The sequence below is a fragment of the Marmota marmota genome, unplaced genomic scaffold (assembly GCF_001458135.2).
Source record: "Marmota marmota marmota unplaced genomic scaffold, marMar, whole genome shotgun sequence".
Taxonomy (NCBI): Eukaryota; Metazoa; Chordata; class Mammalia; order Rodentia; family Sciuridae; genus Marmota; species Marmota marmota.
Genome location: NW_026000221.1, coordinates 5,645,392 through 5,663,820, shown reverse-complemented (window position 1 = coordinate 5,663,820; position 18,429 = coordinate 5,645,392). Strand labels below are relative to the sequence as shown.

At 38.8% G+C, this 18,429-nt stretch overlaps 1 pseudogene; it reads left to right on the top strand.

Annotated features, from left to right (window-relative positions):
- Positions 1 to 7,683: 7,683 nt before the first annotated feature.
- LOC107144643 lies at positions 7,684 to 16,483 on the top strand (annotated as a pseudogene).
- Positions 16,484 to 18,429: the final 1,946 nt, after the last annotated feature.

The window sequence follows — 18,429 nt, the reverse complement described above, 5'->3', positions numbered from 1 at the left end:
TGACCCGGTTTGTGCTTCAGGGGCAGAGAGCTTACTGAAATGAATTAGATAAATTCCAAGTTTGCCTCCACTGACCAATCTGCTAGAGTCAGCTTTTGCCTCCGCAGCCGAAGCCCATATCTAGCATTTGCCTGTAAGTGACAGAGCTAACCAATGCACCTGGTAACCTTGTGGGACACTTGCATACCTCAGCCAGGACAATGCTGGCAGCCCCTTCTCTAGCCTTTAAAAGTCCTAGGCTTGTTTCCTGATCATGATATCGAGTGGCACTTTCTCCTTCCTCTGCCTTGCTGCAAACATTATTAATGATCCAGAGAGGAGAAAGCCCGAGCCTTTTTTTCAAGAGGAAAGTAAGGATGGGGTAGCAGCACCACCATTCTCCAGCCTGCAGAACTGCAGGAGAAAAAGAAAAAAACCCTGCTGAACAAAAAAATGTTCCCACTAATACTTTAATGAACCCCAAACCTACTTCTATCTGAATGGCACAAAGAAAGAGTCATGTCACTTTCTGCCAATCACACAAAACGAGTATAGTTTTACTGTTCATCTGTTAAACCTAATCAACCAATCTGGATAATAAATCAGGTGATAAAACTACAAGAAACACTTTTAGCCTTTTGTTTTTCAGCATTTTGGATATCTACAAAAATCAGAATATAGACGTGTGCCACATAATGACACTTTGATCTGCTGTGGATCCCATACACAATGTTTCAAAATGTTGTATCTGTGTTCTCATTCACCTCTAAAAATGTTTTAATCTCCTCCTTAGTTTCCAGTCCCACACAATTATGTCACCTAGCAACATCACAGCTATCTTAGTGTGAGAACCTCTATGATGTTCTCACAATGATGAAGTCACTTAATGATACATTTGTTGGGGCATAAACCCTGCCATGAAGTGACACATGAATGTAATTGCATGATTATTGACACAGCCATTTTTGTTATTGAAATAAAGTGCTCTGATAAAAGCTCAGAATTCCTTCCTGCCTTCATTCTTTTACAAAATCATAATTTCAGTTCTACTGCTGCTACCACAATATATTTTTATATGAAGCCCAATCCCTGCCTGAAGTAGTCTTTGGTAGATGGCATACGGCCTTTCCAAAACCAAAAGTCTCTGAGCTTAGAAGTCTAACGGACAATTGTGGACCAGACTGAGAAAGTTCCCCCCAAGTGACAGGTCCACAAAACCACAAGTCAAAGGTACTTCTCCAAGTCTAAGGAGAAGGGTATTTGAAGACTTCTCCTTCGGAAACAATACCAACAACAAAAAAAGCAAGTGCTATGTTAGGGAGAAATGTCCCTTCTGAAATCCTTGATGAGTAGGAGGAAATGCCAGGGAAACATTTGCAAGACATTAAAAATAAATTTCCTAGGGCAAAGAAATACCTAATACAATCAAATTAGAGGATATTGCGTGTCCCCCCCCCCCACATTGCTTGCTCTGGCATGAAAAGAGATAGTATTTTCCAAATTTTCATGAGCCTCATTCAAATTCTCATCTTTTGAATTAGCCATATGTTCCAAGTGAAGAATTACACAATCATAGATTTGAACATAGGATTTGCAAATCACTTAGTCCAACCCACTCATTTTAGAAGCAAAGAACAGAGCAGAAGCAATGGGCTTAACTGTCCACCACCAGAACACTTCACATCAGGCCTGAGACTGAACCCAGGTCTCCTGGTCCCCAAGGGACCTCTACCAACAGCTCCATCAGTTCTATTTCAAGCTGCCTTGGAAAACAACCTTACCTCCTTCTGCGGCAGCCTGCTGTGCTCCACTTGAAGGGACCAACAGTGGGGTGGGGGTGGGGGAATCCTCCTTTTTCTGTGCCTGAACTGTGTTTAGCTCTCAGGGCCTCCCTTGAGCCTTCCCTGCCTCATAGTTCCTGCAGTCTCTCTCTCCTGGAGGGCTAGTAATTATTGTTCCCTTTTACCTTTAGCTCTGTACTATCCTGGGACCTCTAAGATATTGTCATCAGCTAAATACCTACATAATTGCTACAGTTCAGAATTGATCTGTTTAAATTGTGTATATCATCCTGATTCAATTGGGGCAAATTATATGGCTCTAGAAATTTGTCAATGCCTTCAATATTTTCTATTTTATTGGAGTTCAAGTTTTCAAAATAATTTCTAATTATCTTCTGTATTTCTGTAGTGTCTGTCATGATATTTCCTTTTTCATCACATATGTTAGTCCTTCTCTTCGTTAACATGGCTAAGGGTCAGTCAATTTTATTTATTTTTTCAAAGAACCAAATTTTTGTTCTGTCAATTTTTTCAATTGCTTCTTTTGTTTCAATTTCATTGATTTCAGCTCTGAATTTAATTACTTCCTGTCTTCTGCTGCTTTGGGTGTTGATTTGCTCTTCTTTTTCTGGGGATTTGATATGTAATGTTAAGTCATTTATTTGTTGACTTTTTCTTCTTTAAAGGAATGAGCTCCATGCAATAAACTTTCCTCTTAGAATTGCTTTCATAGTGTCCCAGAGATTTCAATATGTTGTATCTATGTTCTCATCCACCTCTAAAAATTTTTAATATCCTCCTTGATGTCTTCTGCAACCCATTGTTCATTCAGTAGCATATTATTTAGTTTCCAGAATTAACCTTCTCAACACTTGCTTTATTCCTATCTTATAGACTGTAAGTTCCTTATAGCAGAAAATGCTTGTATCTCTTTATCCTAAGGCCTAACACAGTACCCAATCAATACTTGTTAAATAAAGTATCATTATTAAAATGCCATTTAGTATTTGTTTTCTGTCACTGTAATAAATACAAGAGACAATCAACTTATAAAGACAAAATGTTTATTTTGGTTCACAGTTTGGGAGGTTTCAGTCCATAATTCATTGACCCTATTGCTTTTGGGCCTGTGGCAAAGCAATTCATCCTGGCAACAGCACATAGCAGAGAAAAAGACTGTTCACCACTCAGCTCAGGCAAGAAAGAGAGGAAAAGGAGGGAGCTACAGTCCTACTATTCCCATCAACCTAGCCCCCTGTGACCAGAATACCTCCCACTAGGCCCTCTCAAAGTTTTCACAGTTTGCCACTTTTCACAAGTATATAGCTTATCTCTCCTGACCCCATGCAGATTTCCAGTTCCTTGAATTCAGAGACTATTTTGTAGTTTTTGTTTTGTTTTGTATATCTCACAATTACTAGGGAATATGAGGGGGAGAGTGAATGAAACGTTAGGAGGAGGACTAGGATTGTGGCTCAGTGGTAGAGCGCTCGCCTGGCACGTGTGAAGCACTGGGTTAGATCCTCAGCACCACATAAAAATAAAATAAAGGTATTGCATCCACCTACAACTAAAAAAAATACATATTAAAAGAAAAGTTAGGGGAACTTTCAGATGCATATTTGAATACCTCAAACTCTTTTGCAAGAGTCCAATTTTCCCCACTGGATATGAATTCTGCTGCGTTCTACACACAGGGCATAGACTCCAATGCCACAGTGCATAGGTGAATTTGGCCCACTAGGTGGCTCTGGAGAGGAACCATGGAGTCCACTATTGGCAATCCTGGAATAGCAGAACTTCAGAACCCTATTCCTTCGCCTTAGGAGTTCTTGCATAAAACATCAGTCTCTGAATAAGAAGGTCTTAACAAGATATGACCAAGGCACGGGGAAAACAGTATTGCATGGTAAGTAAGATTCTAGAGTTAGACCACTTCGTTTCAAAACCGAACTCTTCTATTTACTAACTGGTGAACTTGGAAATATTTATATATTTTTATATGTACTTGCATATGAAATAACAAAAGTCATTCTTCTTTGCTTAAATACCTTCACTTATTTTTCAAGACAGTAGAATAGAGGAAGTCACATTCCTGGCTACTCTGGGGCAGGAAGCCAAGAATACAGACAGGCACCTTCTCTGCAAAAAAAAAAAAAAAAGTGTGTGTGCAGGGGGTTTACTAGAATTTAAAACTGGACACTCAAAGCAGACCAGGGACATAGGAGATTAGATATATTAAAATAAGGAAAAGTTCCCCAAGGTACAGCCGCTACCAAGGCCCTAGTGAAAGCACCAGCCAGAGAGGTCCCTACATGCCTACATGAATATAGTAGAGGGAATTAAGGAGCCCATATTTTGGGGAGGCCTGAGGCATGTCTGGGTACAGAGTGTTTCAGGTTTGCCCAACAAACCTGAAAAGACGCATTGCACGATATCTGTGTTTAGGTAAAGAAACCACCATCTCTCCAGGTGGCTTGTGGATGATAAAGGAAGGAACCGTTTTGCAGCCTTAGCACATGAGTGGATACCTGAGAGAGCAGACTCCTGGCACACCCAAGCTTGGTCTGAAATTCAGGTCCAGGAAACACGCACTACATGACACAGAGTGTGCTTAAGTGACCAGGAGAAAAATCAAATGGGGAGACAGGTTTACACAAGGTACAACTGGTTGCAGAAACTCACCTGGCTCCACGTCCAGTCCAACTGGACCTGCTGGAAGAGAGGCATCCAGCTGGGAACTTGTAAGTGGGGAGGGGAGGGCAGGAAGGATTGTTTGCAGACTGAACACAAGTACAGGACATATGGGGTCACCAAGTGACATAGGGCACTAAGAATTGGCTCCTCCACCACACAAGTGGAACCCAGGGGAGACCCCTGGGGTACAGTCTTTCCAGCGTGGACCAACAAGTACTGGGCACTGGAGGTATGCTGATTTAGAATCTCCAGACAAATTGGCATTCAGTGAAGAGCCTAGAGCCCACCTAAGCCTAAACACTGCCTCCAGGAATTCCACCTATGGGATTACCTCCCTCATTCTAGCAATCCAGAAGGGAGCATAACGCTCCAGATGACCCCACCTAAAACTGCTGAGAAGAGAAGTTCTCACCTTTTGAAATCCAATGGAAAGAATTCTTCAACTTTTCATCAAGATTTTTTTTCCTCTTCTTTTTTTTCTTTTTTACTTTTTTCTTTTTAATTCTTTTTCTCTTTTTAATTGTGGCCTTGATGGTAGGTGGACATTTATATATTTTCATATTTTTTCTCAATTCTAGCATTTTTTAAGCCAATTCTTTTACACAGATTAGTTTTTTTGTGAACTAGTAGGTTTGATTAGTATATTTTAGTCTTATTTTGTATTATTTTTGTTACTATATACGTGTGTGTGTGTGTGTGTGTGTGTGTGTATAATTTTTTTTTGCTACCTACCTGTTTCCCGGATTCTCTTTTCTTCAGCTAACAGCCAATCTCTGTTGTTCTCTCTTTCACTCTTCCTTTAATTTTGTCCATTATTCAATTCACCGTTTCTTCATATTTTAGATTGGTATTGTAGCTTTCCATAGCTATTTCTGTGTTTCTTTCAGTTTTGAATACTCTATGGTTTTTTCAAGCTTAACCTCCTGGGAATGACTATTTTTTGTCCCATCTCTTCCCTTCCTTGCTATTCTTTTTAGTTCTTAAGTGGTGCTGCCCCTATCCTCAGTTTTTCTCTAGTACCACCATCTTCCCTTTGTTCTCTTTATTTCTCATTCTTACCTTATCTTTCTTCCTTTTTAGATATATATTCTCTTTAGTGACTTTGAAAAAGAAATTATATCCTGTGGAAATAACTCTTTCCTTTCCTGGGATATATATTCTCCTAACATGGATTATTATTCTGTTTTTGTACACTATTATTCATCCTTTAATATTTCACCTTTGCATACATAAAGCATCCAAAATACCTTGCATATGATATTAAGTGCTTGATAAATATTTGTTGAATCAATAGGTTAATAGATTCACAGTAACAAAACAATTCAACGGGCTTTAACAGTCACTTGTAAGTCACATTCTACATGGAGAGAATACTAAATCAAGAGGAAAATCCTAACAGTCGTATTAAATTTTAAGCACTGTAAATTCTGTGGTAATAACGAGGGCCAGTAAACATACTCAACAGAGACAAAGGGCAAAGTAAATAACATTGAATGTTTGAATTCTCCAAGTAAAATGCACACAAAGACAAAGTTGACAAGACCCCATTTATGTGGAATTTTAGAAAACTGAAATCATAGAAACAGAAAAATGAAGAGTGGTTACCAGGATGAGGGCTAGGAAGGCTGCAAGGATTGGGAAATTTAGGTCAAAGGATACAAAACTTCATTTGGGAGAGGAGGAATGATTTCACTAGATCTGTTATACAATACAGTGACTATAGTTTAAAACAACTTATTGTATGATTAACATGAGACAATACTGATGAGCCTTAAAAACTTCATTCTAAGTGGAATAATTTAGAAGCAAAAGGGCAAATATTATATAACTCCACATATACAAGCTACCTAGAATAGTCAAATTCACATAGACAGAAAATAGAGATTACCTGTGGCTAGAAGAGTGGGGAAGTGGGGAGGGATTTATTAATTGCAACAGAGTTTAAATATAAGACAATGGAAATTTCTAGAGATGCTCAGTGGTGGTGATTGCACAGCAATCTGAAGATATAGAATGCAGCAGAAATACATATTTTAAATGGTTTTTAAAAGTCAGTTCATACCCCACTGGCCCACATCCTCCTTCTCTGAACACAGTATCATGAAGAGAGTGCCACAGAACACGATGGTCTCCCATGCCTTCTCAGATATGATTTCTCCAACAGAGGCCATCACCAACCCCCAGATCCACATACCAGAGGGAGGGATTCCTTCTGGCCAAGATCATCAGCTAAGAGTAAATCATGTCTACACTGGCTCCGGGGAGGGGAGGTCTCCATCTACACTAGGTCAGAGGGAGTGAGTCTGTCAGCACGAGGCCAGACCAAGTGAACGCTCTACACTGGCTCAAGGTGAGTGACCACCTACACTGGCTCTACTGAGTCCCCAGCTATTCTGGCTGAAGGTGAGTGAGTCTCTGTGTGCACTGGAGCGGGAGGAACAGTGGTCCAGGCCTTGGAGGATGGCTGGTGGGCTCCTGCCTTCACCCTGAGGTCCCTCCTTGTTATTAATCAGCTTACTTTTTAATCTTTGGAATAAGAATTTTATCATACTATACAAATTAAGAACCATCTCAGAAGAGTGGGAGAAAGGACAGAGGAACAGGGCAGAGGGAAGCGTCCCAGGGACAACAGTCTCTGGTGTCTTCTGCAGGTGGAGGCAGAGGAGACTCCTGGTGTCCCTGGAGATGAACAAATGGTCTCTGCTTGAACCCGTGCAGAGGGACCTGAGGTCGCTGGCACATCTTGCTGCTGCAGCTGTTTAGAGTCCACATGACCCATGTCCACACAAGGTGTCAGGATCCACAGAGCACAGGGTGCTCTGGCTGTCCACTGGTTTGTCTGTGTCAGCTGTCCCCTCATTGGAGCCACACTGTTTAGGAATCTGGCACATTTCTGCCCTCTTACATTGGAGCCACCTTACTGCTGACAGGTGGCAGGCAGCAGCACAGTTTTCAGACACAGGTAGCAATCCTCCCAGTCTCCCGCTTCCAGAGCTTTCTGTTGTCATGGGGTTTCCCAGAGTCAGGCTTGGAGGCTACATCAGGTGTGGGGGTCCTTGCAGGCAGGCAGCAGAGGTAGATGGCAGGCAGGCTGGTCCTTTTGATGCTCTTCTGCCCTGACTATTTGGGGTCCCCAGGCACTGGAGGCTCACAGGGCAAAGGGAGGGTGTGGAGGGCAGGCTCACTGGGGCTCCTCTTTTGGAGGACAGGGGAATGCGAAAGATCCATGGGTGTGGGGCAAGTCATAACCCTGGAACATGCAGCCTGGCCCCTGGCTTTTCTGGTGCTGGAGGATCAAGTAGGTTGCCATGGCTGTACTGAACTTTATCTTGACCAGGGACACCCAGGTCTTGTATGGGTCATAACCCTTATCAAACAGCATTGTCATTATTTTGGTGTCTGGGTACTTGAGGAGTGCCTCACTAGAATCATGCTGCTCACCCTGTCTCAGCCATAGGTGCTAAAGGATTTGCTTGACTGTGGGCTGCTTCCTGGGGTACATGGCCAGCCCAGTATTTTGTGGTTCGACTGGAACAATGTGAAGAACACAATGAGGGACGTGGAATATTGCCAGCAAGATCTGCCTCAGCATCTCATCAGTGGGCCCTCTAAATGGGCGTTAATAGAAGGAAGAGTAGGCCCAAATCTCCACCATGTTGGCTTAGGAACTGACTTCCTTTACAAGACTCCCGAAGAAGTAAAATCAAGAATCCATAAATGGGATGGATTCAAACTAAAAAGCTTCTTCTCAGCAAAGGAAACTATCAAGAACATGAAGAGAGAACCTACAGAATGGGAAAAAATCTTTACCACCAGTACCTCAGATAGAGCATTAATTCCCAGGATATAAAAATGTCTCAGAAAACCTAACACAAAAACACCAAATCAATCAATTAATAAATGGGCTAAAGAATAGAACAGACACATCACAGAACAGGAACTACAACTGATCAACACATATTTGAAAAAATGTTCCACATCTCTAGCAATTAGAGAAACTCAAATCAAAACTACACTAAGATTCCATCTCATTCTAGTCATAAGGTCAATTATCAAGAACATAAGCAACAATAAATGTTGGCAAGCATGAGGGGCAAAGGTACACATATACATAGCTGTGGGACTGCAAATTGGTACAACCACTATGGAAAGAAGTATGAAGATTCCTCAGAAAAACTGAAGTGAAACTACCATTTGACCCAGTTATCCCACTTTGGCATATACCCAAAGGATGTAAAATCAGTATCCTACATTCACACAACCACATAAATGTTTATAGCAGCTCAATTCACAATAGTTAAACTATGGAACAAACCTATGTGCCCTTCAATGGATGAATGGATAAAGAAAACTGTGGTATATCTATACAATGGAATATTACTCAGCCTTAAAGAAAAATGAAATTATGGCATTTGCCAGTAAATGGATGAAACTTGAGGATATCATGCTGAGTGAAATAAACTAATTCCAAAAAAACCAAAGGCCGAGTATTTTCCCTAATATGTGGATATCAATTTACAATAAGGGGGGAGGGGTGCTAGGGAAGAATAGAGGTACTTTTGACTAGACAGAGGGGAGTGAAAGGAAGGGAGGTAGAAGGGGGGTAGGAATGATAGTAGAATGAATCAGACATTATTTCCCCTTGTACATATATGGTTACATGACCTGTGTAACTCCACATCATGTACAATCCGAAGAATGAGAAGTTATACTCCATTTATGTATGATATATCAAAAGGCATTGTACTGTCATGTATAACTAATTAGAACAAGTAAAAAAATAAAAAATAAGAATAAAAATAAAAATAAGTCCCTTCACCTGTAAAAGGGGGATCAGAAGGGTGTCTGAGTGTTGCCACAAGGATCAAATAATATATTTATGCCCCCTAAAATGGTGCCTAGTACATGGTAACCTTCAAAAAAACTAAGTACTACTCACAGAAATGAAAGAATATAATAATGTTTCCTATGAAGAAAATTTTATATATGATAAATACCAAAATTATTTGTTGACTAAATTGTCATATCTTAATAAAAATGAATATGTCTAGTGTGTTAATCAGCCTTCTATCACTATAACAAAATACTTGAACAAATTAACTTATAAAGAGGAAAGGTTTTCATTTAGCTCACACCTCTGGAGGTCCCAGTCCATCATGTGGGCCCATTGTTTTGGGCCTCTGGTGGGGGTAATGGATGGCAGTGGTAGAGAGCATATGCAGGAGAAAACTGCTCATCTCATGGTCAGGAAACAAAAGTAAAAGAACTTTCCTTCAAGGGCATGCCCCAAATGACCTAAAAATCTCCCACAAAGCTCCACTCCTAAAGGTTTCAGCACCTCCTGATAGCACTACACTGAGACACTTTTCCAAATTATAGGATCTGGTGACTAGTGAGATTCTGGGATAGGGAAGAGAGCAGAATCAAAGGTGGCTTGAAGATTTTGCTCCCTGAGAAATAAAACTACAATAACAGAGGACAGCAGAGGGAGCAACTATAGGAAGGGAAATGAAAAGTTTAGTTTGAGACAGGTTGAGCTAAGTGACTTAGCATTGAGCTTCCAGCGCATGCCAAGTTGCCCCTTTTCAAAGTCCTCAATGGACTTTTCAAAGTCCTCGCTTGCAAGTCTAAGAGCTCCAGAGAGCAGAGACCATGTCTTCCTTGTTTCCAGTTATAACTTCTCCCCCAACACACACACACACACACACACACACACACGCACACACTTGTAGAAGAAGTGAATGAATAAGAGTAGAAAGACTAAGACTATGCAAAAAATCAATTGTTGAGTGGACAACTTTTTGACAAAACGTTTCTCAGCTTCTATTGTTTTTCAGTAAGTGAGTGCGTAATGTTAGGGTAGATTTTGCTTTTTCCTCACATTCTAGGTCACATGAAGAAAATATCCAAAATGTGACCAAAATTCCAAATCCCTCTCTAGTGGGGTGAAAAGAACATCTGGGCCCTGAAGGTTAGGAGTACACAGAAGCTGGATTTTACTAGGGAAAAAAAACTAGAGTAACAGCACTGGAATAGATCGCACCACATCTACTGGAACTCCTAGCTTCAAACACAGTAGCAGCTAAACCAGTCAGTATAAAACATTCCTTCTGAGGAAGAGAAACTTTATGAGCACAAAGCAGGCAGCAAAGATGGGCCTCTTGTGATTTCATATCTCACAATGTGGAAGAGACCCTCAGGGATCAACAGCTATTTATTTATTCATCAAATGTTTGGAGCTCTGAATACCTTTTCCCATGGATATAAAATTGAGGGTTGTTGTTGTTGTTTTAATAGCTGAGAAATTCAGTAGTGAAGTGAGAAAAGAAAAATCTGCACTTAAAAAGATCCTATGTGCTTTTGGTCTGTAAAAATTTAGAAGCTATTTTATTTACTTATTTATTTTATTTTATTTGCCATGTCTCCTGTATGTCCCTAGAGAGCCTTTCATGGTTCCTGCCTACAGTTCTGCTCAGTGGGAAACCCCGTGTATGCTCTAGGTCTGGTGAACTGACTTTCCCTTTGAGAAAACCACATTGTTCTTCTGTAGCCACTGGGGAGTTCACCACTTCGTCCACTGAACCCACTCTAAGAATGGGCTACCACTCCTTGTTGGAAATGTAAGCTGTTGATAAACTCTTAAAACTTTGGTGGTCTAGCACTAAAGCTAGTGTTAACTAGGTTTATCTCATTCACTGAAACCAGTTCCTAAGAGATTCCTATTCAGAAATCTCTCTAACGTTCAGGCCAGTGTAAATCAACCCAACCTACCATCCATACTAAGAAATGGATGGTACCTAAAGAATATCTTTTTCAGGACAGTAAATTCATCTTAACTAGTATTCTACTCCAAACTCTTATCTGCTCCTCTTCGATACCTCTGCCTCCTACATAGTCTCCCATATTATTTCTGGAAGACACCAGGGCATCTTCTCGCAAGGTTGAGGATGAGGTCCTATTCACCACCACACAACTACCACTTCAGCCACAGTAACCACCAGACAGAGCCACTTCAATTATGCAAACCCAATGATGTCCAAAAGCACTTCCACCACTTCTCACCAGGTCCACCAAGGTGCAAAACTATATGGTGATCTGTGGCCATGAATTTCCCTGCTATTGGAACCTCTCCTCTACTATCAAAGAAGCAGATACATACCCACGGGCTGAGGAGGACACAGTTCGAACAGGAAGATTCTAGGCAGTATTCAAATTCTTCTTCCCTTTGAATGAACTCTCCCAAGAAGTCACCTCAGTCCTCATGCAAACACCCTCCCGGAAGACCGCCTCAGGAGGGTTCTAGAACTGCTCTGACTGGACCAGCAGTGGGCATTCTTTTGTCTAGAGCAGGGGCCCCAGCCCTTCGGTTTTCATCAGAATCAATGGCAGAATAAATAGAATTCCAACTCCACCACTTTTCTAACCACAAAGGAAAATCTAATACCCACATTTTAGACATTTTAATTCCACATGCCAATATAAAAATGTCAGCCTTTGACAGAGGAAAAAAAACCCAAAATGATTATGAATGAAGAGAAAGATCCATAAATAACAAATTAAATTGACGCAGCCAAGTGAGGGTATGTCTAACAGATGGAGACCAGTTTCAAAAAGTCTCTTGAATATGTAACTGGGTTTGATGTTGAGTGATAAGAAATACGATAACTACTTGAATCTGAAAGATGTAAGTAAGTGTCAAATAATATTAACTGATTGAAAAAAACACTATTGAGGGAAAGGAAAACTATACTCTTGTTAATTATACCATACATAGAAAATAATGAATATCAGGCATAAGAATATATTTGAGAACCTCCAATAAACTGTGAATGCCAAAGTATTAAAATGCAATGTAAATTTAAGCTACAATTTTCTGAAAATTCAAAACTTCTTTCTACATTCAGATTTAATTATATAAAAATGATGCTCCTAAAGGTCATGGATACTTAAAAATAAAATATGAATGATTGCAATTGGTAAATCTCTCCTTTATCAACTCATAGGTTACCAAAAGTAGGAAGCCTGTGTCTACCTCTCATACTGCTGACCCACAGCATCCTGCATGCATCATTTCTTTTTTCTTTCCTTTTAGTTTATTGCTTTCCCTCCAAACATTATTTTTTTAAAAAAATGAAGAGGTAACACAAACTATAATCCTATTTAAAAAAAAACTGCTGGAGTCAGTTGTCATTTTCAATCTTACTCTGTTTACAAAATTGTCTCTTCTTCCCTTCACCACTTTTCTTTTGTCATTTCAACCGTTTAACCCCAAGAACAGACCTTCAAGCTCCAGTCTGGCGAGGCTCTGTAGACATCCTGTGAGTCCCCTGGAGTTACCCACACTCTCCTTGAGACACTCTGGATCTTTCTGACAGTGATGAATCATAATAATCATTATAATCTTCTAAAAATACAGGACTCTTTTGATAGAAATCATGTTAAAGGGCAGGAGCAGAATAGTTTTTAAAGTAATTGGCTTTCCACTTAAAACCTATGCTAAAAAGTCACAATATTGAAAATGATATTGTTAAAATAGTGTTGGGCTCTAGATAAAATTTGTATTTTTAGCTCTGGACAAATGCCAGTTGAAATCGGCATTAGAAGCACCTGTGGATTGAGTATCAGAGAGTTTGAAAGCTACTCCATTGCAGAAGGTCCATAACCTGAGCAGCCATCAGCAATATTGCACCAATCTGGGGACATTTTCTTAGGAGACAATATGAATAGAATTACTATTGTATTGCAATTTAGTGGAATTTAAGGTAATTTAGTGATTTAATAATTAACCCTCAACTTTATTTTCTACTTTATTTCATTTAATTTTAATAGATGACACAATCATAAGATTCAACAGTATAAAACATGTTCCATGAAGGAAGAAAATAAAATGTGTAAGAGGAAAAGAGTGATAAAAAGAAAAAATGATGAGAAGGAGCAATGGCAAAGAAGTCACCTTGTACTATGAAGCAGCTTGGTTGCATTAGTGTGTGCCTTTAAAAATAGCAACCTCATTAACAGAGGGAGTAGTCATTTGCATTTTCAGACATTTCCAGACCCACTTGGTTGAATGCAGAATCCATCTTTTGCCAGTCAAGTTGGTTTTGCCATCATCCTTCAGACTGTAGCTCATGAAAAGTAAAGCTATTAGATACATTATGGAAGCTGTAAAACACCAGATGCACAGATCATTAACAGGTTTACTTGCTTTGCTTAATCTGCCTTTCAGTATGGCCTCATACACCTTGACAGCTTTAAATCAGCTCTTCAAGAATCAGCTCCTTTGGTCTCAGGTAGTTCAGCTAAAGGACAAACAAACAAACAAACAAACAAACAAACAAAAAACACTTTATCACCTGTCATGTTCAAATCTCTTTGCTTATCTGGTTCTGCTGAAGTTCAAAGCTAAGGATACAAAACATGTGTTTATCCCTGGTCAGAAAAACTGGAAATAAATGCTGAGTTGTTTACACAAAGAAGTCATTTAGTAAATGCTGGTGGATAAGGTCTAACTTTAAAACAATTAAAAATAGCCATACACACACACACACCAAAAAATAGCCATCCACTTCATTATTAGCAACCAATACTTTTTTTAATATTTATTTTTTAGTTATAGTTGGACACGATACCTTTTTTATTTATTTATTTTTATGTGGTGTTGAGGATTGAACCCATGGCCTTGCACCTGTGAGGCAAGCGCTCTACTGCTGAGCCACAATCCCAGCCCCCCAATATTTTTTGATGAATGAAACACTGTATGTTGCCAACCACCTATATCAGAATCACAGGAGCAAGAAAGAGGAAGGCAACAAAACTGAAATTGATTGTCAACTTTATATTTTGCCAGATGCAGATGATCCTTTCACAGAATATTCAGCTGACACGGTATCAGTTTTAGAGTCCAGTTCCCAGAGCCATAGCTGGCTGTCCTCACCTCCATTCAGCCCTTTGAACTCTGTGGAGACTGAGATCCAAGGAGGCAAGGAACCCTGTTAGCGCCTCCATGACATTAGGTAGAGAAGGCCTCCTGTGGCTGAGAATAGCCTAGCAGAGCTGTCTGTTTTCTGTAGTTCAAACTCTCAGAATGCCTTTCTCAAACAAAACAAGAAACAACCTGAAGTGCCTGGTTTTGTCAAATTAAACACAAGTATCTATAGAACTAACTAAATATTTTTAAATCTGTAACATAGCAATTAATTAGAAAATAACTCAGAAGGAAACACCTCTTTTCCATACCCACTGCAACACAGGTATAACCTGGCTCTAATTCAAGAGTTATGACTTAAATGAAAATTCTGCAGCTAATTTAATTGTCTTTTAAATTAAACAATTTAACTGTTTTAGAGCTTCAAAATATCTGACTTCAATATTATGCATGTTCTAGATTGGCCAATTAATTCAACTAACTGTGATTCCTCACTTCACAAAACAAAGGATGAAAGAAAATGCCAAATTTTATACTTAACAAAAAGGTAAATTTCTTAAGGCATTAGCCAAAGAAAAACAAGCAAGTTGCCTCACTCATGATGTTATACATAAAGATGTGACTTCAAAGTGGTGAAACTTTTTAATGTGCGGTGTGTAGAAATTTTACAATTACTTTATGATCACAAAATTTCCATATCTTTTACATGGAAAGTTTGAAAATCATCTAATAGAATTTCATCCTTTTAAATAGCCAAGTATACTCTGTTTCTTATTATACAGACATTGGGTTTTTAGTCATGCAGATGATGTTCTTACTCTTTTCCTTACTTTAAACACTTTTAAAAGACGCCAACAAAAAGTGGGTTTCAGCTGGGCATGATAGTGCACACCTGTAATCCTAGCAGCCCAGGAGGCTGAGGCAGGAGGACGGCAAGTTCAAAGTCAGCCTCAGCAACTAAAAGAGGCTCTTAAGCAATTTATGGAGACCCTGCTTCAAAATTTAAAAAAAAAAAAAAGAAAGAAAGAAAGAAAATAAAAGAAAAAAGCTCTAGGAGTATGGCTCAGTATCTAAGTGCCCCTACATTCAATCTCTAGTAAAAAAAATAAAAAATATAAAAGGTGGGGTTTCAGGAAAAGGCAAAGTTTGATACAGTTTGTGTCAAATAAATAAATAAAATCCATTTATATATTTACACATAAGATAATCATCTGTAAGAATACACTCCAAATCTTACCAGTGGACACCTCCATTAAAAAAAAAAAAAAGAAGAATTAACAGGGTAGAAGACAGTCCAAGACGTCTAACTTGGAGGATCAAGGGTTGTCGGATGAGGAGAAGATATCCATAGCTGCTAAATTCATCATGCACCCCAAAGAAGTTTAATGAAATATTCAATGATGTCTGTGCACTGCTTAATAAGGACAATCTCATGGAGGAGAAGCACATGCACTTGTCGGTATAACACGAATCCATTCAAACCTGAAAAGACAGGATATGAAGATCAGCTTTTAATGACAGAGCATGCCAACCTGGGTAACAGCAGATTTCTAGATCTGAGAAACAAAATTTCCTTTGTTTGACCACTTAGGAAAGAAGCAAATGACCCTCAATCAAAGGAAGTAGATGGAGGTTTGAAGTGTTGGAGAGAATCCTGTGCTTCTGTACTGTTTGCACTGAAACTGTAGATGGACAACAGACTATTCTCGCATGTATTGAAAGTCACCAGTTTCAGCCTAGAAAGTCATCAATTTCAGCCTAAAAATTTCTGGAATGATTGTTGGAGATCAGAGTGGAAGTTCCCTATCACACCACCTATAACCCAGGTGGCTGGGGACTCAAAATGCAGGTTCAGTCTCAGGAAGATGGCAATGTTCAGTTGGTTAGTCACAGAGATATACAAGGTACAGTAACTGTCAAGGAGTTTATTAAAATCATAAAGAGTGCAGAAAAAGGGTATCAGATAGCAATTAATGAAAACTATCAAACAACATCAGAAACCACACTCAGGGCCTTGAGCCTGCAGCTTCCAGTTACCGACACCAAAATCCATGGCAACCAACTCAGCTACCAGACTGGCAAAGAAATGCAGACTGCTTAAAGGCTGATGTAGGATTCTTTCATACATAGAAAGAAAAGGAGTCAACATGTGGTTATGTAATAAGTAAATGATTTATAAATAAGAGTGATATTTTGTTAGGGCTTTCAAAGGTAACAGATTTTTTAGCCACTGTTGAACCTATAGCATTGTCTCAATCTTTTTATGTTCTCTGCCTTGTACTTTTCTGCTGTCACTATATCTATTTGTAAATGATTTTTTCTTTTTATTTTGTTTTTGTTTTTATTGTTGATCCTGCTACATTTAGTGTTTGGGAGAGATCAATCTATCCTGAGTCATTTTACTGTTGAGAAAAATTTTCTTAGCATGAAGTCCTGTTACTGATTTAGATAGAGAATATGCACAGTACTTTTTTTTTACCCATGCACCAAGGCATTTCTGTTATTTTGATGCTTTTTGCTGATTCACCAACAGCTAAGGAGGCTATTCTACAACTCTTAGCTAAATGGAAAACCCTTTCATCCTTCTCCCTCAACTGCTTTGATCATCATTTATAACATCCCATAACTGTAATGTTCAAAATTTCAGATTGAGGCTTTTCAGGTTTATTTTGGGATGGCAAAAGGAGTTTTCTGAAAATTCCATGATAGCTGGCTTCTCTAGGAAACTTGTTTTTAAATCCAAGGTCTTGAACCACATTCCCTGCACATGAACACATTTGCTTTTATCATTCCTGCAATGTCTCCTTCCCATTTAGCACTGTTATAGTTATAGACATCTGCCTTTTTAGACAAGTTTTATCCATTTATTATTTTTTAGGTATTCGAGAAAAGCTAACATACTGTACCTGTAGTAGAGTATAAAGCTTGAAAAATCCAAGTGCTAAAGGAATAATAGGTATCTCATTCTTGAATACTTTGTGGCAGGATTGTACTAAAAACTCTGTAATCACAAAAACTAAAGATGAAACAAAATGAAAAGATAACTTCCAGACAGCATATTTTTATTATAAGCTGTCGTTTAAGGGAATATTAGTGTATTCTTCTAAATAAGATGTAAAACTTGTTCGGAATTACTCTTCTTTAGCCCTTCCTGCCAAGAAATCAAATATAACTGTGGTGCAGCAGCCCTCCCCAGGTATATTGGCAGATATGAGTGGTCCCAGAATACATCAGTAACCTAGATATGATAGGACAACTGGTAATGGTGGATTCACTTACATTGTTTACACTTCTATGACCAGGCCTTAAGGGAAGGTCAGTATTTGTAAAACCAAGCAGTGTCTTCCTACCTGACTCCAAATACATATCAAACAAGAAGGATGTTTGTGCTTCAGCTTTGTCTTTGCTTAGTAATACAGTCAAGCCAGAGTTTGTTTCCAACAGAAAGCTGTATAAGCATTTTTATTTCAAATAAAATATATTTGTTTTATTTGTCATTCATACTATCCATCCACATCACACTATCTTCTGTATCCGATAGTCCAGTAGAAATATATTATTCAGCTTGTTCTTTAAAAAAAAAAAAAAGGAGAGGAGGGAGTTTTTCATTTTAACTCAATGTGCTTACATCATTGTGCAAAATTTTAAGAGTAAGAATGTTTGTGTATGACTTGTAAGAAATTACCTAATTTGAAATTTATTATTCAATTAAGTTCCAATTATAAAATAGTGTTTCAGTCTACACTGCAAAATCTAAATTCTGTAGTGTATTTTCCCAAGGGTGTAGGCTCCCGGAAAAACAACTTTGCCTTCTTTATGCATGTAGAGATATCATTGATGTCAAAGGAAAGACTCTAAAAGTCATTTTGAATAAATTTTGGAAAAGTTCAGCTGGTTTGAAAGGGGCTACTTTTGTCACTTGTTTTTCTGCAGTGAAAGAGGAACATTATCCATCCTAAGTGCTTTCCCCTGGTCTCCTCTCTTCACACATTGGAGATTCTGTACAATCAATTTCAATCAAGTTTGTTCCCGTGTCCTTTTGAATTC